Source organism: Hyperoodon ampullatus (assembly GCF_949752795.1).
Source record: "Hyperoodon ampullatus genome assembly, chromosome: 1".
Taxonomy (NCBI): Eukaryota; Metazoa; Chordata; class Mammalia; order Artiodactyla; family Ziphiidae; genus Hyperoodon; species Hyperoodon ampullatus.
The window spans coordinates 45,599,664-45,623,951 of NC_136914.1; positions in this window are offsets into that span (position 1 = coordinate 45,599,664).

Here is a 24,288-nt window from a genome sequence, read left to right on the forward strand (position 1 = left end):
AAGATCCCACATGGGGCGGGGCGGCTGGGCCCGTGAACCATGGCTGCTGAGCCCACGCGTCCGGAGCCTGTGCCCCTCAAAGGGAGAGGCCACAACAGTGAGAGGCCCACGTACCAAAAAAAAAAAAAAGATGAGTAGTATATTAAACCCATAGAAATAGCTGAGCTTCCAGGGAGAAATGTTACTAGATAATACAACTGGCATTTTTCAGTGCCTACCATGTTACAAGTACTCAACAAACATTGTCTTGTTTCATCTGCCCAGTGCAGATGCATGATTCCTATTTCACATATGCAGAAACGGAGGTTTAAAGGGGTGCAGTAACTTACTCAAGATCACACAGCTAGTATTAGTATGTAGTAGAGCTGAGATTTGAATCCAAGTCTGCTTTTCTCAAAAGTCCACTCCTTTCCTCCACCATATCAAGCCACCTTTCCTTGATCCAAGTAGAGCATTATTATTATTACCTTTGAGATAAAGCTACTGGGACAGGATTGCAAAAATCTATTTGTCGGGCTTCCCTGGTGGTGCAGTGGTTGGGAGTCCGCCTGCCGATGCGGGGGGCGCGGGTTCGTGCCCCGGTCTGGGGGGATCCCGTGTGCCGCGGAGCGGCTGGGCCCGTGAGCCGTGGCCGCTGGGCCTGCGCGTCCGGAGCCTGTGCTCCGCAGTGGGAGGGACCACGGCAGTGAGAGGCCCGCGTACCGCAAAAAAAAAAAAAAAAAAAAAAAATCTATTTGTCTATTTATCAACACAGCTGGAAAAACATCCCAAGGATTGCCTAATTGTTCAGAATATTGAGAACACATGTCATTTTTTAACTAATCTCTTAAATATACGGCATAGATTAGTGATGTGAAAGTTTATCAAACACAATTTAGATGCAAATTTGCCATTTGAAAAACCCAAAATTTTAATACTTGATCCAAACTACAGAGAATAACTGATACAAGTTATTCTTAAAAGGAAGAAGAATAGAAACTATATGAATATTATAATACAAATAAAAGTATTTCTGTGGTTTCAGGATTATATTAGTTTCCTTTTTTTTTATTTAGTTTTAGTTTTTTTATTGAGGTATAGTTGGTTTATACTATTAGTTTCAGGTGTACACATAGTGATTTAAAATTTGTATAGATTATACTCTACTTAATGTTATTATAATATTATTGATTATATTCCCTGTGCTATACATTACAATCCTATGACTTGTTTTATAACTGGAGGTTTGTACCTCTTAATCCCCTTCACCTATTTCGCCCATCCCCCTTTTCTTCCATTTCAATGAAAATAGGACACAAATTTGGCCACAACTTGGAAAAGAATAAGTAATTGTTTATGATAGAAAAAAAGAAAATGTCATAAAATTTGGGAAATGTCTAAAATTTCAACCATAATATTGGCAGGTGAAAAAAATGTGTTTTAGAGCAAAATAAAATTTTGTGCATGCATGTGTATATATGAATATATTTAGGTGCCAAATCAAATATCAAATTCAAAAAATGTATTAAGTAGCATCTACTTGTCGGACCAACTTTCAAACGTAAACTGTAGGCCGATTTGGCATTATCTTTTTTTTTTTTTTTTGCGATACGCGGTCTTCTCACTGTTGTGGCCTCTCCCGTTGCGGAGCACAGGCTCCGGACGCGCAGGCTCAGCGGCCATGGCTCACAGGCCCAGCCGCTTCGCGGCATGTGGGATCCCCCCGGACCGGGGCACGAACCCGTGTCCCCTGCATCGGCAGGCGGACTCTCAACCACTGCGCCACCAGGGAAGCCCGGCATTATCTTTTGAAATAATAACTTAGCTGAAAGATACTCAATTTGAAACTAAACAGTTTATATCGGCAACGTGGTTTTGAGGTAGGAAGAAAGAATTTCTTTAGGACATAGAGAATCAGCTTTAGGTAATCACATCGGCTTTAAAAAAATTTTTTTTAAAGGAATAAGCCTTCATTGCTAGTTTGCAGGACTTACTTTTCACCATACTCCAAAGCCAGGGCACATAGAAATGAACAAAAATTTAAAATTCTTGAAATAGCACATTAACACCTTATAACAGTAGCAGCTTTCTTCTTTCAGCTGATAATCCTTTAAACAGCAACATGTGAAATGGTTGGCATTTCAAGTAAATTAATCAGTTCCTATCCCTACAATAATTGCCCATTTTGGACAAGGTGCTCTAGTGAATGAGTGCTCAGAGAGAGAGTAAACTGGGGGGAACCATGATTTTCCCAGCAGCCATCAGTTTGTGACTATGAATGAGATCACCTAAAATAATCATTTAATTTACATTGGCTTCACCTACATGATGTATGTATACCCTCAATAGCCAGGTAAGACTTCCCCATTCTCAAACGTTTCTGGAGGCCACCAGTTGGTACGGCATCTTGTATTCTCACATGTAATCATGAATAGACTCCTGCTGGGCACTTGCAGATCCACCCTCAATGCTCAGCTTCTGCTGCTCCACGAGGCTGGGCCACTCCTGTACTTCATCAACACTCCATCAGGTCAATCATGCTGCCTTTTCTAGGGTGCATGTCACTCCTCTGCCACTACCCTGCAGGGCACAGCCCACTGTTTCCCTGGGCCTTGACAGTGTCAGAGCAATATCTGGGCTGTATGGGAGAGGAAGTTATGATCCACCTCTGACTCCCCACCAGATTCCAGTGGAGAAACTACAGACTCTCGGAACTGATAGCTAATTGATGATCACTTGTGGGATTATTAATGAACCAAATTTATTAATGAACTGGGCAAGTGCCCAAGAGGTTCTGTGAAATCCAAGTAAATGTTGGATTGGAGAATGCAATTTGGATCTAAAGCCAAAGTGTTTCATCCCATCCCCATCCAAATGCAGACTTTGGGACCATCAGAACCTGGGGTGGGCTCAGGGGTGGGGGAGAAAGGAGAAATGAGTCTGCAGCACAAACACACCACCCAGCCAGGTATGCAGGAGGACCACAGGTCTGACTCTTCAACCCTGTTACTAGCTGACCAGAGAGTGAAGAGGGACGGATAAGAGGTGATTTCTCTCCCGTACTGCTTTCTCATATAGAAACAAAGAGCTAGGGAGCCTGAGTGCCCACTGTTCCCCTGCAGGTCCTAGAGAGCAGGAAACTTGTGCAGGAGCTGTTACTCTCAACACAGGGATGTTCTCCTGAGTATTGCCCTTCCTCCTTCATGGGGAAGCAAGTATGGGGTTGAGAGAGAAGCTAGATGCCTTCTTTCAAAGCCACAGCTTTGATGAGAAGAAGGGAAGTTCCTTCCTCTGTGAAAACATGAAGATGGGAGATTAAGTACTGTAAAAATATACTCCAGATGTTAGAGAGTTTATTAAGAGTCCTTCTGGCTTTGGCTCATCATCCTTCTGAGTTCCCTGGGTCTAATGGGTGGGCAGAGACAATCCAAGTGGCGGACCTGCTTGAGCACAGAACTCCCTTCCCTTCCAAAGTAAGGAAGGATGTGCCATTGGCTTGGCCTGTCATGGTTAGCTATTTTCCCTTAAAATTAATTCTCTTCCAGAGGATATCACAGTCCCCCAACCTGAAAATCTTCTTTGGAGCAGACTCAAGAATTTGCCAAACATACCCACATGTGTATGGGTAAACAGAGTTGTAAGCAATAAATACAGCTGTTCGATTTGTCACCAGGAGTCTCTACTTTACTCAACACAAAAAGGCAGCTGGTGGTCTGTCCTGTGAGGTAACCAGAAACTGCCAACCATGCCTGTCCTCCAGCAGGGCACCTAGTCCAGGCCCAAACTGTCATTCCCCAACCTTTGCATAAATCATAATCTAATTTTGTAAGCAGGTATATACTGGGGAGCTGGTTAACTTAGCTAGAATTAAGCTTTGAAGCACTTCAAACATGAAACTAATAAAGACAATAAACAGGAGTTCAGGATTTAATTTAAATGGAAGAGCCCATTAAATCACTTATTCATTCTTTATTTTACTCAGCATTTATTTAGTACTTCGTAGGCACCAAACACAGTTTCTGGGGATCAAAAAATAAACAAAGATTTAGTCCCTGTCCTTAAGGAGCTCACAGTCCAGGTATAAAGGCAGTCATGTAAAGAAGCAAATGACACCTGTCATAAACCTTTTACCACAAAAAGGTAGGCACAACAAATTTTATTAAAAAAATAACAGGCACATAAAGTGCTGTGACCTACAGAGGAGGGAACAAGTATTTTTAAATATAATCATTAGGTGATCTCTAAACTGGAAAGATTTGAGAACATATAAAAGATGATAAGTATTTAGTCTAAATTTTTTGATACATGACTATTCCCAAGCCTAGATTTCTACCACAGTTTTTGTTTAATGTTCTTATCTGGGGATTTATTTAGGGCATACTCATAGTAGCAATGACCAGTAATGACCTTCAGCTTATGAAAATAGATCTTTAATAAAATAAACTCATTTACTGGGAAACCATTAGAACATCTTGGTCCTGTGGTAAAACACAGTTATGTGTTTACTGATAAATTATTCCCTGCTTATGTAACTGACTTGCCATGTTAAAGCATCATTCAAGTAACATTTGGGAAAATCAAACAAATATCCTTCTCTGAAAAGAAAAGATTGATTTCAAGTTTTTAAATTTGTTTCTTGCTTTTGTTCAGTTATCCAAGATAAAAATTAAAGAGTTAAAAAACACATTTTTTAAAAAAAATTTCTTTGGGGGTGGTGTTTATTTATTTATTTATTTAGGCTGTGCTGCGCAGCTTGCGGGATCTTAGTTTCCCAACCAGGGATCGAACCCGTGCCCCCTGCAGTGAAGCACAAAGTCCTAACCACTGGACCACCCGGGGATTCCCCAAAACACATCTTTTAGTTTGAAATGTTTTAATTATTTGGAAGACACTGTAGCTTATTTGATCTATATTATCTCTCTGACCTGGTGGGACAAATCTCTAAAATCATTCATAATGTCAGCTCCTAAATATCAATGGATTCAGAGATTTGGAAGTATGCTCTATTGAGTCAACTATGTTTCTTTTATTTTTACATTAGTTTCTTTTCCTTTTCTTTATTCCACCTTACTTTTCAAGGTAATCTCTTGTTTTTAACCTTGTCTGCTCATGCTTTGGACTTCTCAGTGGTACATTTGAAGGTTGTTCAGCTCTTTGATGGACCTTAGTCTTATTAAGTGATTCTGTGTGTTCATCTTGAATAGTCTAGTATAGACCTCTCCTTACAGACTCTATTAAAGTACAGAATAGATACATTTGGTATAAGGTAGAAATTGATATAGCATAGAGAGTTATTGAATTTAATGCTTATGGGAGTGCATGCTTAATGAGCTAATTGTTTAATATAATTGATAATCATATATGGTGGACATCTGTGGCTTCTCTTGCTAGTAGCACCCTGATTTTTCCTTGGAGACTCACCCATCCCTAACTAAGTCCATATCACCAAGTAGTCAATTAGAGTGGCATACCACAGAACCATAGCGCTTACATCAGAAGAGGACACGTGACTCAAGAAAGGTTAATCAGAGCCAGACCTGGGACCTCTGCAGGAACTAATGGGATGAAATTTCTGTTTTGGTGGGAGTAAGCTTTGAGACATTGGAGCCAATCTGCTGCCTAAGAATGACACTGTCTCAAAGAAAGCAAAGCTGACAGATGGAGAGAGAGAAAGACACCCTGGCCCTAATGATATTGTTGAGCCCCTAGATCTAGCTGGCCCTGAGGCTAGTGTAACATTATATGTTTCAGAAAAAAGAGTCAAAAAATTTCTAAATTTATTGTAGCATATTGTCCTTATGCCTAAAGTTCATATTTATCAAATTGAATTCTTACTGTTTCTTACCTATTTTCTCCACTAAACTATAAATGCCTGGAGATCAGAATTCCTTATTACCTGGCAAATAACAGATGCTCAATAAATATTTCTTTGAATGAACAATCCAGAATCTATCCTTAAAACAAAAATCACACAGCTATAGATTTTATAATGATCAAAGTACCATGTTTCTGGGCAGGAAACTTTATAGTACTTAGTTTAAAAATATTTGGGAAACACTTTGCACCAATAAAAATTCTGTTTATAGAATTGCACAGTACATGGAGAGAAAAGATACTTTCTATTATAATTGAAGTTATTGGTCTTATAGGTACATACTACTAGATACCTACATGGAATTCACAGTCTACTTCCTATTGTGCTGACCCTAATACATCAATTGCAAAGTTATATAATATCAAAGAAGCCAGATATACTGCTTCACTTTACTTTCCTTAACTCTGTTAGGGAAGTGAAACTATAATGGTAGAAACCATCCTTTATTCAAGTAAATATGTATTTAACAATTTGGAATTTCTCCTTATGACCCAGCCTTGAAAAGTCTACAAATAGAAGACTAGGACTATCACTACCCATCTCTGCTTAGACTGCCTATTGGAGGGGTCTAATTTTCCATGGATTTCTGGATAAATAAGAATTAATAACTAAGAAAGATCAATGACTCACAGAACATAAAAATTTATCATTCAAGACAAGCAGTGTTTAGAGTGGCAGGAAAAGGTAAAGGCTAACCACAAAACCTTAATAGAATGAAGAAGTATATAATTAACCTACACTCTACTTTCTCAGTCATGAAAGACTCAGATCTGAAAGAAACAACCATACAAAACTGAACAAAACTATATCACACCATACTTCTCTAGCATACCCAGTATCTTTCCTGCCCTTGCCCTCAACCAACATAGCTTTTCATCGACAAGAGGGTGAGGCTCACCCCCTAGCAGGTGTGGAATTATTGGATGTGTCGCTCAAGGAGTCTGCCTCTGGGTTTTCTCGCTGACTTGGAGGCCTACTTTAACGGAGCTCTACCTGAAAGTTCAATGTCGAATGGCTTCTTGCCAGCAGAGTTCACCTTCAAGATTGCTTGGCCTCATTTTAATAAAGAGACTCTTGACTTCCTCAAGTCTAAACCAAAATTTAAAACACAAAGCATTCTTTATTTTACAACTGGCTTTATCCTTCCTGATTTAGGAAGAAGTTGATTTCTGTGAGATTCTGTGGTCTGATGTTTGGCATGCTTTGTTCTTTGGTGGTAAGCAATTACACAACAATTCTTGGTATTGTTTGTTTCCTGAATTCTAATTACTACAATTTTAACTTTAGAAAGCAAGGAAAGCTTAGTATTTCTTTGAAAATTTCTGCTTCATATGGCTAATCTTAATTTTATGAATATAAAAATTGGGTAAAATTCTATTTGTTTAGTTTGTTTTAATCCTCTGGATTTAGAATAAGATCTGCAAGCTTACTACTAGTAAGATAAACCAATTCTTTACCAAGAAGTTTCTGTGCCACTCCCTTGCAATGACAGACTCTTCTTTTCTTAGGATAGGATCATAGTTTTAACAAATAAGTAACAGTTTATAGCAACTGTTTTTACTGAAATATTGTAGGAAGCATGTTGGTCTCAATGATCCTGGCAAAAGTGCCTTTGAAAATATTTTGTGGAAGATGCTTTTACCCACACAAGTAGGAAACAAATGTAGACATCTATCTTGTTTTCCTGGGCACTGTTGAACATTCTGACAAACACTGCAGTTTCTAGGGGCCTCTCAGCCTGGATACTTTCTTTTTTTTTTTTTTAACATCTTTATTGGAATATAAATGCTTTACAATAGTGTGTTAGTTTCTGCTTTATAACAAAGTGAATCAGTTATACATACACATATGTTCCCATATCTCTTCCCTCTTGCATCTCCCTCCCTCCCACCCTCCCTATCCCACCCCTCTAGGTGGTCACAAAGCACCAAGCTGATCTCCCTGTGCTATGTGGCTGCTTCCCACTAGCTATCTATTTTACGTTTGGTAGTGTATATATGTCCATGCCACTCTCTCACTTTGTCCCAGCTTACCCTTCCCCCTCCCTGTGTCCTCAAGTCCATTCTCTAGTAGGTCTGCGTCTTTATTCCTGTCCTGCCCCTAGGTTCTTCATGACCTTTTTTTTTCTTTTTTTAGATTCCGTATGTGTTAGCATACGGAATTTGTTTTTGTTACCAGGTGATAGGAATGGCTATAGAAATCCTTGAAATTCATTCAGATAAATTTTGAACCGCATTCACTTTCTTAATGTGACTTTTATCTTATTACATAAGATGCTTCTTGTTTAAAAATTAGAGAGATGTATAAAGGAAAGAAAAGCCACCTGCAATCCCACCACTCCCTCTTTACATTCTAATGTCTGTATATCTAGATTTTCTGTATTTTGGAATTTGTCTCTTCACTTAAAACTAAATTGTGGGGCTTCCCTGGTGGCGCAGTGGTTGAGAGTCCGCCTGCCGATGTGGGGGACACGGGTTCGTGCCCTGGTCTGAGAAGATCCCACCTGCCGTGGAGCGGCTGGGCCCGTGAGCCATGGCCGCTGAGCCTGCGCGTCCGGAGCCTGTGCTCCGCAACGGGAGAGGCCGCAGCGGTGACAGGCCCGCGCACCACAAAACAAACAGACAAACAAACAAAACTAAATTGTGAACAAATTTCCAAAATGCCATATTCTTTTAAATAGATTTGTTGCTTACAGAATCTGCCCCACAAACTTGAATCTATGAGCAGAACCTTGAGGTCATCCCTCATGGCCTAAGTAGGCATGCCTGATTTTTTGGAATAAGTCCCTCTTGTTTCTGAGGACTTTCCAAGAGCTGTCTTCCTACATATCATGGACAAAGTAATTTGGAAGCTATCTTTGGATTTGTGAGTCATTTTATAATACTGTCTCTCCAGCTCAGAGATTTTCCTGAATCAATAAAAACTTCCAAAGTAATTGATTCAGCCAAAAGAAACCACCAGAAAGAATTATTGATATTCAACAGGAACTCTGTCGAATATCAATAATGGTATTCTGGGTTCATGAGTGATTCAACTTTGTAATAATACTCATGCCTGGCACAAGTTAAGCCAGGAATAAATCCTGGATGATAAATAAAAGAAAACAAGTTACATAAGAAATCCTAAATCTACAATGTCAATGCTAGTGCTGACACCCCATAGGCTATGGACTGTTTTTGTTTTTTTCAAATTTAAACCTCTGAAAAAAGTGAGATATTAATAAAAAATTATTTAATGGGGTAACAATTTTATATGATAACGTGGAAGTGATGATACTAGTAATAATCAACATTTTAAAGATTTATCTGACATTTAATATATATGAGCCTTTACATATACTTTTATATACATACATGTTTCATGACAATTCTATGAAGCAGGTGTTTTAAATCCTGTTTTACAGATGAGATATCCGAGGCATAGAGGGAGAGTAACATCTCTCAGGTAGCAAACGGCAGAGGAGGTTAATCAAGCTTTATGTGACTCAGATGTTCTTTGCATCATCCTTACAATGTATGTGGCATTCCATAGACGTTGGACTATGGCTACAGTGGCCACTCCATTTCCATTATGCTAAACTTCCCGACGTCTAGCAAAGCAGGAAAGTGAGAAACTCTAATATGACTTATATTTGCGTCCCACCCATTGGTCTGTCCAGAGCTGTCCTTCTTGTGTGGTTCAAAGAAAAGGGAATACCTCTCAGATTATGAATTCCAGAATACATATCGACTGATATTCAGGTTTTGCTCTGAATATTTGAAAATAAACTTTAATTGCCTTCTCATTCCTTAAGAGGATCCTTCCCTGGCTCTGTAAACATTGCCAATGGTGCGGTAAAAACAGCAGAGAATAAGGAAACTGAAATGAATTAATAAAACTTTATTAAAGCTAATACATACATAACTAATTTTAAAGGGTACAGAAAACCATAATTCAAGAGAAATGAGCAAATCAACATAACGTGAGTTATCCAACCCAGACAATATTATGGCAGTAAAATTGCTGCAGCATTAAAGAGAGAAATGTCATTTCTAAGGCTGCCTGATGAGTCATTGAACGGAAGTCTAACTGGCTCTAACCTTTAGACGATAATAGTTTTTTCTAAGATATGGCTAATAAGCTTGTATAACTTATTCCACACCAAAGATGAGCTCTAAAGAACAACCTGACTCTAAGAATAACTTCTAATATCTAGGAGAAATGTGTCGTTTTGTTTGTTCACTGACCCTAGCAAGAGTCATTCAATGGTGGGTATAGCATTTCTCTCAAATTTGTTTTCTTTTTGTTTTCCTGGGACAATATGAACTCACCATGCATTAGAGTTGCCAGCACCATTCTAGGTGCCAAAGCTTCAAAGAGGCTTCTTGGCACCTCTTGTCAAGTACCTGTCAGGCTAGTTGAGAATGGAAACCTGTGAGCAGACAGTTATGATACAATGACAAGTGCTAAGATGGCCATAGCTGCTCAGGGCTCCATGGATGCACAGTGAAGGGGACCATGGACAGAGCGGTGATAAGAGAGAATTTCTCTTGAGAGATTTCAGAAAGAACACATGTGATCCAGGTGAAGAAGGTGGCAAGGGGTGCTCTAGGCTAAGAAGATTACCAATAAGGGCACAGAGGTGTGGCAAAGCATCACTGAGGAGCTGGATAGTTAAGTATGAGTCAGTACTAAGATGCAGATGGTGAGTGCTGGGAGAAGATATCAGAGGCTCTACTTTAGACATATATTCTGCACCCTCGGCTGCTCATTAGGTGATGAACTAACCCTTTATGAATAAACATTTATACAGTTTTGCTGTTTTGTTCATATGTTCCTTTCTGTGTCTCGGTGTGGCATGTGTGTGTGTACTTGAATATTCCTTCCTACTAAGCATCATCCTCAAAGTTATGGGCAACACAAACGTGGTACCTTTAAAAGAACACAGCATGTAAAAGTTGAGATCAGTTAGAAAGCACCTTTTGAGAAAATTTTTGAGTAAAAATGAAAGGAATGTAGAATATGTATGTTGGGGCCACAAAACATTAATTAAAGAATGTTTTCCAGAGGGGGGTAAAGATTGGATTTAAAAGGAAAGATAAACAGGAATTGGTATGAGGAACATTTGTAAAGTAATAGAAGTGCGAAGCCTCACATCATGCAAGGATGATGGCAGAGGGGTTTACTTAAACAGCAGGTTGGGACTTTGTCAGGAATCAGTGCGAATGAGGACAGTGTGACTGGATTAAGTTAACAAGATGGAAAGGCTGAGATCCAAATAATCCTTATGGGAAATGGGTGGGATATAAATTATAAATATAAACAAATCGGTTGCTAGTGGAAGATCTTGATGGCCTGACAAAAAATATATAATCAGATTGAAACCAAAGTAGCTCTTGCATTCTTGAGGAGGGAACAATATTGTGACCAAAAAGATGTTTGAGGAAGAGTGTCTCTGGACTTCCCTGGTGGCGCAGTGGTTAAGAATCCGCCTGCCAATGTAGGGGACACGGGTTCGAGCCCTGGTCTGGGAAGATCCCACATGCCGTGGAGCAACTAAGCCCGTGCACCACAACTACTAAGCCTGCGCCCTAGAGCTCGCGAGCCACAACTACCGAAGCCTGCGCGCCTAGAGTCTGTGCTCCACAACAAGGGAAGCCACCGCAATGAGAAGCCAGCAACAAAGAGTAGTCCCGGCTCACCGCAACTAGAGAAAGCCTGCGTGCAGCAACGAAGACCCAATGCAGCCAAAAACAAACAAACAAATTAATTAATTAAAAAAAAAAAAAAAAAAAGAGTGTCTGGCAACAATTTATCTCTCTTCACAGAATGGAGATACTGGGTCCAAGAGAAAGAAGGGACCTATGGCCCTCCTTTTAATGACCTTGGTTTTTTTTTTTTTAATATAAATTTATTTATTTATTTATTTTTGGCTGCGTTGGGTCTTTGTTGCGATGCACGGGCTTCTCATTGTGGTGGCTTCTCTTGTTGCGGAGCACGGGCTCTAGGCACGCAGGTTTCAGTAGTTATGGCAGACGGGCTCAGTAGTTGTGGCTCGCGGGCTTAGTTGCTCCGCGGCACGTGGGATCTTCCCAGACCAGGGCTCGAACCCGTGTGCCCCGCATTGGCAGGCGGATTCTTAACCACAGCACCACCAAGGAAATCCAATGACCTTGTTTTGATATGATCAATTTTGTATCAAACGCTGAGGAGATAGACTAAATGAACCAGAGGCTTTTGCTTTCAGCCTTGATTTTCTGTCCTACTCTTTCTCCTTTCCAATCTGACAACCTAGATTTTTTTGTTTGTTGGTTTTAAATTCTTTTTTGTCTCCACTTTGGTATGTTATCTGGGTTAAGTCACATCATCTCCCTGGGTGTCAGATTCTCCAACTGTAACATGAGGAGGAACAGTCCAGATTATCACTGAGAATGCCTTTCAAGTCTAGAATTCTATGAAATTGCATGAGATTAATAAAATACAATCCTAGGTAATTTTCCCCATGGATAAGAAAACCCCTGTTGGTCTCCTCAAGGAAAAAACAAGGGACCTAGAAGACTTGAGAAGAGCACTCCAAGTGATTAATCCAGTGTTGATTTTAAAACATATATATATACTTATATTGTAACATATCTGAAAGAAAGATAGGTCATATATAATGGCTGGCACTTTACAATCATAACTGACAGCATTTTCTCCTTCTTCATAGTTCATAAAATAACAGTGTGCTATACAACTGAATTTCCTTTTAACTCCTAAGTCCAGTTATGATGAGAGTATATATAAAACCAGGTCTTTCAAACATCTAATGCAGCACTATTTAGATGAGTCAGGAATGCAGGTAGATTGGGGACAAAACCTCCCAAATTGTTGTCACTTGTTATCTCAAAAATTCTCCTGGACTGGAGGAGAGTTCCTCCACAGCTTCTATGCTAGGTCATTCACAAATAACTCTTATTCTTCTAAATAAGGCTCAGCGTTCTGGTTGATGTTTTTATTGTATTATTATTATTATTATGTACTATTATTATATTTCTTATCATCATTATTATTAATGTAGGCCAATGTTTTTCAAACTGTGGACTGAAATGTATTTATGAGTTTTACAGTCAATATAGTGGGTTGTTATAGCATTTTAATAAATAAAGCAGCATAGACTAAAACAAAGTTTCAGAGTGCATCCCATATGGTGAGTGGATCACTTCCTGGGACTTTTTTCAGATTTATTTACTTATACACATACATGCATACATTCACATATGTGAGAACTGGTTTATGGTTTTAAATGTGTTTCTACTGTGGGCTGTGGTCAACAAAGGTCTAAAAATGCTATTCCAGACGCAGCCTTAGAGGTGGCCGTGGAAAACAGCTTGGAGCATGAGCAACGAAGCAGAGCGATGCTGAATTTGGGGAGTGTCTTTGGACCTCATTAGGAGCCTGTCCATACCCATACCAAGTCACATATTTGGCAAAATAAAATGGTACTTTGCAAGGGCTTGAACTAGCCACTCATAAATAAATTTTTGATGAATCTATTCTCTTTACAAGACATCTCTATCACCAGCCTTGTTCACAAGCTTTTCTATATACTTGATGGCTCCCCAGTTTATTTAATGGTACATTTATAGGCACTTAGAACAAAAAATTCCAGTTGACCTCTGACAGTTGGTGACATTTATTTCTCTTATAAGAAATTGCCTAGGGAGGTTTTACCTTAAAATTTTGACTCTTATGTTTAATATCTTTTAGGAAGTACATTCACTTAAAGAAGGTATTAGTTGAGGAAGTGGGTACTGTTAAATACCTTTCCTTCCAAACTACTCAGAACAATAAATAGCCAGCATCCCCTTGCAGGCATATAAGTTCACCGGGTGTTTCCTATATTGCCTGGAGTTTCTGCTTTCAGTTGCATTTCAAGCATCCTTTCTGTATGTCACAGCAGGGGGTTCCTACAAAGGGGGAAATGAAACCATCAGCTGAAATAATGAAAGTGGGAAAGTCTTGGTTTTTCCCCTACAACTTCTATAGGTAGTTGAGTCAGGGTCTTAACTGAAGGATATCCTTAGCTTAGCTTTTCAAATGGATCAAACTACTAATGCTGACTCTCTTTGAGATTCCACCCAGTTGCAGCATCCTGTGATTCTCTGAGATCTGGTCATGCAATCATTTCATTTTACAGAGGCCTAGGCAGGCTAGTGATGATCCTAAGGTCAGAAAGCCTGTTCCTGGCAGATCTGAGATGGTAAAATGTCCCTCAGCAAATTAGTTATGTTGCTTTGACTTATTGTGTTTAGACTCTTTCTCAAGGATACCTTGAATCTTTGGGAGAGGTGTAATATCCGACTTAAGTATTTTAAATCTATTACTGAGTTTCCAAAGGAAAGTTTCTCCTTTTATGGAAATTCATGCTAGACAGTTAATACAATTCTAATAAATGTGATAAGTCATATAATCTGATTTTAAATTCCTTGTTATTTTTTTTTATGTACTTCCAAAGCAGAGAAGTAAAAACCGTGTTTTCTTTCTCAAGATATCTGTGAGGAAGATCTATAGCGAGCAGATCTCTCTGCAGCATATACATTCTATAATAGCAATTTTCTTGTTTCATTTGGATGCTGTGAAGTAATATTATTATCTTCTATTACCAATGAATATATAAACAATACACCTGTTTAAATATAAGTATTGTGTCACTGCTATTTGAAATTGAGTCAAGGATTTTGTTTATAAGTTGGAGAATATGATAGAGTCAGAAAAAGTGTGGCCTTTTAAAAATCATTATTTTGAATAAGAAAAAGAAGACAGTTTAAAATAAACAAGAGCAAGAGCAAGAGAGAAAGAACTTTTTGACATCTGAGTAAGCAAAACAACCTCAGATGTCTTTGATTAGTGTATTTTCACAGAGTTTGCTGTCAACAAAATTTCCATCCAAATGTATTCTATTTTTTAGTTTATATTTGTAAAATATGTTTTGCTAGAAAAATGAATTTACCATTTTGAGTAGTATGGTTAAAACTAACTGACAAATAAAATATTAAGGAATGATATTACAGAAATCTGATGAAAGAAAAATTATGTTCAAAATACCAAAATAGATAAATTCATAAAATAAGTGGAAAAATATACCCAGATGTATTAAATACACACAGTAAAGTACATCCATTCAATATATTATGCAGTAATTGAACTCAATGGCAATTATGTAGTAAGGCAAAAAATATTTATGATATATTAAGCAGATAGGCTACAAACTGGTATATACAAAATGACTAGAATTATGTTACTCCTCTGTCTTATTACTCCTATGTGAAAGAAAACCAGCAGTTATTTAAATGGTGCTTCCTGAAAGATATTAATATTAATAGTGGGTACCTTTGATAATATTTTTGAGATATTTGTTTTTCCCTTTTCTTTATTTTTGAAATTGTGTAAAATTACCGTGAATTTGAGTTTTGAGAGTAATAAACGTGTTTGGTTTGGGAGTGGGGTGGGTGGAATCTGCCCTCCCTTTTTACAAGTATTATTTTCACTGTCAAGTTTGTGTTTGATAAACTTCAACAAGATTTAAAGATTTCCTCAATTTATGTTCAAAGTACTTCATTTTTCCTGAATTTACCTGGCAGACTCTGTTAACAAGATCATAAATGAGAATATCAAATAAAACCGAAACAACCATGAGCATCCAAATGGTGTCACAAAAGTCACACACTAAAACCAACAGACCAACAAATCTGACACACTGAAGTTCAGGTGTTTTCCTCCTGTCCTGATTTAGAGCTATTTCCTGGTATCTTATCCATACCTTTTGTACACATAGCTATTTGACTTTCAAGCCCTCAGTTGATTACAAACAACTCATTTGAGGTGGGAGGGTGTGGAGCAGTTGCTGACGGCTGGCAACAAGGAACGTAACAGAAAGCCATACAAAGAAAATCAGGAGAAAAACCTTTAAACTTCCATTGATCTAGAAATTGAGCAGAGGGGCAAACAAGTTTATACCCTTCCAAGGGACCCACATCATCACTACACAATTGTAGAAGAAAATAATTTTAACAACAATGAACACTGAGTAATAAAGGAAGGGCAAAAGTATAATCAGAATATACTCTTTAGGAAAGAGAAGAATGAATTGTGTTGTTTAATCTGATTTCCACATAAAACAATTACAATAAAAAATATTCTTGTGCTTCAAGAGACAAATTGTCAACTACATTGAATGAGTCATCCCCCTGATGTTTCAGGATAATTTATTTTTTTTGTAATCTTTTAACCTTTTGCTCACTTTTCTCATCACTTGAGAATACTTCCTACTTGGTTAGTGTTAGCCGAGTATGAGGACTGTTACATTAATAGTTCCCCTATTGACAAATACCATATAGACAAAAGGTAACAGCATATAAAGACAAGAATGTTACTAAATTGTCCTATCCTTGCTTTCTATGTATGTTCATCTGGTAGCCATTGTAGGCTAATAAATGTCTTACACTAGCAAGTCGGTAAATTATTCTTGTGCGGCTAGTTCTTTTGTGCCTTGACACAACTAACTGCTTGCAAACAGCAGATCATGGTTAGACTTACTCTGGTTGCAAGAGCTCAGCCTTAAAAGATAAAATCGGGGGACGTAGGATTCAGGAGATGATAAAAACACCAACAAAGTGCTGACCTAGAACCCCCAAATTCTTTATTATCACAGAATAAATAATATTCCTGAAAAGGAATAATAAACATATCCTTAAGTCAAAATCCAGTTGGGTGTAGTTTGTTTGATGATACTCTGATCACGGGCTCCCCTTGCTACCTTTGTTCCCCAAGTTAAGTACTCAAGTTTTTCTACTGTGAAAGTTTCACTTTTGCTAATGTTCATCCCCTCTTTCCCCTTTTCTCTCAAAATTTCCATTTCCCTAATATTCTAGTCTAGAGGTTATTATGCTTACTCCCCACCTTCCACAGCTCCTGGCCGCAGCCCAAGGCTGGTGGGTGTACTGCTGTTTGGCAGGGACTGTCTGGGTCGGAAGTGACTCTGGGCTGATGCTCAGCTGGAGAGACAGAGTCAGGCTCCAGCTGCAAGGCCAGCAGATAAAGGGTTCCCCTCCCTTTCTCCTCCTCCAGGATAAGGGATCACAGAAGTTTCTTTCTCGGTTTCTGCATCCCCTGGCCCCCCAATCACAGTTCAGCATCTCCTTCGCTATGCTGTCAGCCTTCCAGATGGAGCACAGAAAGATGAGGGGACCCATCATTTGTGCCTGTAAACTCTCTACTCAGAATTTATATCTTAAAAAAAGTCTCATCTAAATCAAAATACTCTAGATCCCTTCCTGTCAAGTGTCATGTCCCACTCAATGTCTCACCTTCCGCTGAATTTCTATCTAGTGATTTTCACTCCCTTTTCTTTTGGAACCCAAGTCAGCCATCCTTCGGTTACTTGCAGACAAGGCTATTTCTTTTCGATTGATTAATTTTTGTCTTTAACTCAGCTTCTCCTTGTTTGGATTTCTGCTTTTCTTTCCCGTGTCCTCTTATCTCTAAGCACTTGCTAACCTTGTACTAACTCTGTCTCCTCCTCTCCTGGTTTCTTTCCAGGCTGTTCTGGACTCTTTTTCCCAGTTCACTTTCCCTTCCCACTGTCATCTATTCCTTTCCTCAACTTAATCCTTTCCCTTATTCTTTTTGGTAACTTCCTTGTCTTTTCTGTCCTTCATGTCCTATTTGTCTTTCTTCCCCTCTTCCAACAAACTGAATCTACAAAGAAGAAAGGACATTTCCTGCCTGTGAAATTTTGCCATTCCACTTTAACAAAAATAAGCACTGTCAGTGGAATTGCTTAACATTAATGAAAAACAAATATTTGCAGAAAGATAAGAAGCAGGACAAAAAGTACTTATTTGCTATGGTTGAAGTTAACATTTGAAACTGTGAACTCAAAAGGAGACATTTCTTCTAACAGATAGTGAGCCAAAGTTGGCCAACTCTGTGTTAATACACCTAGGGTCTATTTCCAGTTCTGTTAACTATTGAGTATTTTTGTCTAATATTGAATAATTTATCACCTCCTTGTATGTGTTTTGTTTTTTAAAACTCATTAAATAGCTTTCTTTCTTTTTTTTTTTTTTTTTTTTTTTTTACTGTACGCGGGCCTCTCACTCTTGTGGCCTCTCCCATTGCCGAGCACAGGCTCCAGACGCACAGGCTCAGCGGCCATGGCTCACAGGCCTAGCTGCTCCGCGGCATATGGGATCCTCCCAGACCAGGGCACAAACCCGTGTCCCCTGCACTGGCAGGCAGACTCTCAACTGTGCCACCAGGGAAGCCCCTAAGTAGCTTTCTTAATAGCATGCATCCATTGTAAAACAGAATTTTTTTAATACAAAAGGATATACCTCAAAAGTTATTCTTCCATCTACAAAAATCCCAGGTCACTTTACCAGATGCAACCACAGTTTAGGATATACAAGAACTCTCCATTCACAAATAAAAATACATGTATTTGTATGTATATATAACTATATTCTTATACATCTTTATTCCCTTATTTTTATACAAATGGAAGAATACTATACATATTATAATGTAATTCACTTCATTTGCTTAACAATATATAATGGAGTGAATTCCAACAAGCAGTTACAAATCTGTCTCAGTCTTTTCCACTGTTGCAAAGAACTCCATTTTGTTAATATACCATAACTCAGCAGTTCTCAAACTTTTTGGTCTCTGGAACTTTTACACTCTTAAAAATTACAGAAGTGCCCAAAGATTTCTTCTATATTGATACTTGTATACAGTACTTATTATGCATAGATGTCTATGTATTATAAATGAATGCTGAGAAAATCCATCTCAGCATTAGATGGATCTATGGATCACACTTTGAGAACTGCTGTTATGACATATTTAACCAGTCCCACCTTGTTGGATATTTAGATTGTTTCTGCTCTTATGCTAATACAAACTTTTGTACAATTAATATTCTCAAATCAATATTCCTTAATATTCCATCTGTCAAATGATTTAAACTGCAAGAATACTAAAGAGCTAAAAACTATTTATTTTCTGTCTCTCTTATCATTTGACAGAAAGTATCTATTGACAGAAAGTATGAGATCCTGTTAAAATGAAAGATCAATCAGCTTCTATTGTTAAAATGGCACCCATGGGTATATGAAGATGTCTGCATTCTGAGATGAGATTCATGGGCTGAGAGAGTTTTATTCTATATATTCTATATAGAAGGAAAAAATAGAAGAATTTGCCTAGAATTGTGCTATGATCCTCATTATTTTGGTTATTTGGAAATTTTCAGACACAGTAGGAAATGGGAATTGACCTAGAATGGTTTTTATTTAGGAATAATTGGATTAACACAGAAACTAAATCATTTAATTATTCAAAAGTATTTTCTGAGGAACATACCATATTTAGTACATGGTACTAATACTAAGCATTGTGAAGATAGTAAAAATGCACCAAGGACAGAGTCTGACTGCAAGCAGGTTACCAACAGTGGTTGAGAAGCTTTCGCTGCAAAGACAGCTGCAAAGACCACGCCCACTTCTCCCAGCTTAACAATGTAGAATAGATTCGGATAAGACGGTATAACTATGTGTTCTTTTAGCTTACTAATAATTAGGGTGACTACACAGTCCTGGGTTTACACTGGTTGTCTCAGCATAATTATTAATAGCATCTTCTTTCATTCTCAAAAGTGTCCCAGTTTGGGCAATAAGTTACATAGTCATGTACTAATAGTAGATATAGAGTTCCCCTCAAAGTCTCACTGTTAGATCTTTGATATAACCCACCAAGGACTTTAGGTAGAAAACAAACATTTATTGAGCATCTAGTAAATGTTCCATGTGCTTTCCATACAAATTTCATTCTATATTTAACAATCCTATGAGAGTATTATATCCTCATTTTGCAGATCAGGAAACAGACTCAGAGAATGTAGTAACTTGCCTCAGGCTACAAATAAGTGGTTAAATTAGGATTTGAAGCCTTCTGTCTGATTTCAAAATCCATATTCTTTCCTCAGCTTTTCAAAGTGTGTTTCATGAAACCAGCATCAAAATCATCTGGGTGCTTATTTTGAATGCAGATTACTGAGCCTCACCCCCAAACTACTGAACCAGAATCAGTCACAGTAGGGCCTGGATATCTGCTCTTTTAAGGAGCTCTTTAGGTGATTCTCATGCATTGGAACACGTGAGGACCACTGTTTTAGATTATACCACCTCCAGAGCTCAGCCATCAATTATTTCTTCAAACAAAAAGGTACTTTCTTAATATTCAAATGAAGTAGTGAATTGGTGGGGTTCAAACATAATAGCACAATCCTACTTATAAGTTCCAATTTTCTTTGGTAATAGTCAGGTATATTTGTTGGCTACTTTGTACAGTTGGTCTCTTCTGATGATTAAATTGACCATTTATTCTCTCTGTGAACTGCTTCCGTTTCTGAGAGGTTTTCCGAGGCCTCTCAAAAGGTTAAATAGAAGCTGTTCTGTGCAAAACCATTCTGTATGTTCACACTGCAGTTTCAGCAATGTCAATTGTGGTTACATAGTCTCTCAATTTCAGCAGAGGACCTTGGGATAGATTATTTTTCTGATTATTGATACACTATAATTAGAAACAAATTCATCTGGCACTCATTGCAATAAAATCATTTAAGAGCTATTACTAAATTTTTTTTGAGATGTATTGTTCTACACCAGCTGAATACATGCAATTCACATATCTTAATATTAAAGAATAATAAAGATCAACTAATTCCATGTGATGTGACTTTGACAACACACTTCTGGTTTACAATTTAATGGATTTTGAAAGGCATATTTTCTTAAGATTGCCATGCCCTTGCATCTGCCAACAGAATGTTAGTGGTTACCTACTGAAGCCTCTCATCTGTAAGAATACCTGAAATGCCTTAGATCGCCTATGCTCTTGGAAAGCTCCCTTTACTTTGGGTTATGCAATATACTTCTAAGTCTCATACATGGGTCAGCCAAAGCCATGCTGCAATAGAAGCTTTTGCCTAGGAGAAAAGACTAACCCAGTGCCAAATCAGGGTCCTTGAAAAAGCTAGGAAGTGTTGCTGGATCAAAACAAGTGTTAAAGGAGGGTGACGAACCCCAATCTAATCTGGGTCAGATTCAGTGATCAAAGAGAAGACAGACTGAGGGTGTCAGGAAGTTATCTTGTCTGGGTTTCACAGTATTTGGCTGTAGCGGGCCATGGTACGAATATGTAGTTAACCTTGGAATCCTGTGATGAGGTAAATAAAGGTGGCGAGAACCAAAGTCCTGTTCAATGGAAAATATCATAAAGAAACTGAGTAAGAAAGTTATCTAGGGCTAAAGAATTAAAAGAGGTATCTAGGCACCAGGGACCTAGAAGATGGGCCAGGCACTTAGAGTTGCCATGCTCATAAAGTTTAAGGAGGCTGTGGCTTGACGCTCACAAAGCCATTAGACTTCAGTTCAAGCGGAGGTACAGAGGAAACACTGCTTCCAGACTCCACTCACCAATGAGCAGAGACGGGAAGCAGCTCTAATGCAACACCCCTTTGGCTCTCATTGCCCTGGGGCCTTGGTTGGTCTGAGTTTGGAGGTAACACCATCAACAATAGCTATTAATTCATTTGTGTTTTTTTAAACAGTATCATGGTTGACGCCTTTTTCTTAGGCGATTATCAGTGTCCTACTTAGATTCATCATCAAGGTGCTAAACGAGAGTCTTTTGTGAAATGCTTTACTGAAGTTGGAAGAGCTATTATATCCAAAGTTGATATCCCGAACCATCTGTAAAGGTGAACCTTCATTTATTGTATGCCAGTTCCAACTGGTATTTTGATATTCAAAAACTTCTCTGATTCACCCTGTTATTAGAGTCAGAATGTACATCTAATGTGTAGGCGTTCAGATTGATTCCTATCAGACCAGGAGACACAAGTACATTCAGAGGCTCTTGAGATAATAGTATGATTTCCTCCCTAGAATTCATTTGTGAGCAAGGCATTTCTATTGATGGCTTAGGGACAGTTTTAATTCTTGACACATTCGTATTTTATCTTGGCCTCACCATATGCAGAACATCTGCAAACCATTAAAAGAAGGAAACGTTCTGGCCAGAATCAACGTCTAATGGTCTGAAATAGAATTTGAGAAAAATATCTATGTGCAGGGATTCAAGGAGAGCCATAGAAAGTGATTAAGAATCATAAGACAGGGATCTCCACTGATTTTGCAGGACTGTAGAACTTTCTTAATTATGATGCAAAATAGCATCAGTGTTTCTTGTTCCTTCCTTCACATTAGCAGTTACAACCCTATTGGCATGGGAGTGATACTTGGGAATTTCTGGCAATGAATTTGGTAGTTCTCTCAGATGGCTTTCAGAAATGAGTGGCACTGAAACATACCTGGGTTGATAGTATCATGCTGTATGATACGAACATGAAAGGATGCTGAAAGGATGAAACAGCTTGGTAAGGATACCAGGGCTGAACATATTTCATTCCACACTGAAAAAGACAAGTCAGTCTTGAAGACGTATGTACATGGTCCCTCTCTGTCCTGCCTTAGATGAAAACTTATAAAACAAATACAGGTAAAATGGATTCCTTTGAGTCTGCTCTTACTCTTTGCTCATTTTTGACACAACTGTTAAATATTACAAGGAACCACGAGCAGATCAATGTACGTTCTTGCTACTGTGCGCATCACAGGCCTGTCTTCTACAAGAGCCAGGGTCCAGATACAGCAGCAGGGAGGGCTGTGAAAATGCTTTTTCCAGGGTCATCAAGCAAAAGTATTATTAGAAGGAACTCCTCAAAGTCACCAGGCCTGGCTAAGTCAGTCCCCTCTACCGAAGAATCACCAGGACTGGAAAGGCACAGATCAGTGATTCTTCTCAGAACCCAGCAACTGCTAAAGACATCTGATATTTCTGTTCCCACTAGTATATACAGACACAACTTTCAAAAAGAGTCCTTCTTGCATTTCCTAAGATTGCATTAACTAAGCAAAAACGGGGGTATCATATAATGTGATGATTTGTGGTCCACTGTTATTATTATGCTCCATCTGATTTCCTACAGTTGTAGTTTTCCTGACTGAGCGTGGATCTCACCACCAGTGGCTCTGTTTCAGTGCTGACACGTTAAAACAAAAACAGTCACAGGTTATCATTATTGTTTTAAAATAGTTGTTGGACATTCTGAAGTAAAGTTATCTACACTCAGTTGTGCTGTACTGTCTGTGTAAGGAGATGGGTACTCAGAAAAGTGGATATGAATCTTTCTAAGAACATGACTCCTATGCTTGGGTCCTTAGAACACGGAGGCTTAAGAGCCAAATCGAAATAACAAGAAATGATAAAGAGGCGGTCAGCTTGGTAAGCAGCCTGGCTGTTCCCCGTTGGGAAATTAATCTGCCTGTTCTTCTGTTGAAAAGGATCACATTTCAGTCCAAAAGTACCAGAACAGGCTGGGTCAAGCATCCCCTCATCCATCCTCCTCATCTGTACACACAGATGGTTTGTGGTGGTTTCAGCAAATAAAAGGCAACTTTAGAGGTTACTTTAAAAAAAAAAAAAAAAACTTGATGCAATTTGTAAAAAAAATACAAAGAAAGCAGCTAGCTGCAAAGTAGTCAAGGAGCAAATAACACTGGAACTTAATTTGCCAGTTGCCTCTTGGCTAAGCAGAAGTCCAAAGAATTGGTTGGATACCACTAAAGACTTCTGTAGAATTAACCTCCCATTTAACTCTTTTTTGATCTGAATGCTCAATGCAGGCCAACATCTGCTAACACATTAATTGTGGAATACTCCAGATCAAAGGGCCTCTAATTATCAGCGATTTCTTCAGAACTTGAATTTTACCAGCTCAACTTGTAAGATCAAAAGATACCTTAGGTATAAATACTGAATAAATCCACTAGGTATTCAACGACAGCAGCATAGAGGACAAGGCTTGTATTAAACACACACTTATTTGTTTTCTATTTCACTTAAATAGAATATAAGAAAACCACTTTCTTAACTTGCATGCATCAAAAGGGTTCAACTGAAAGTTACTATGTTAGGGGTGGCTCGCCAAGGTATACTTGAACAACTTGCATCTAAGGATGTCAAAACATCTAACAAAATGAGGGAGCATTAAATTAAAAAAAAAAAAGCTTAAAGCAAAGTTCATTTCAACATTAAGAACATAACACCCTGCGTGTTATATAGGTTATAACCCCAAATATAACTGCATGCTGGGGAACCACGTCTTTTTCATGTTTGTATCCTAGACCCTGGCACAGTGCCTGCCTAGCACAGGACAGATGCTCAGTAAATGTTGGTGGACAGAATTGTAAGTAAATATTGTAGAGGTCTCATAGCATCCCCATAAGTGTAAGCAAACTCATTACTTAAGGAATGCATGGGGCAACCTTGACTGCTGGTGTTTT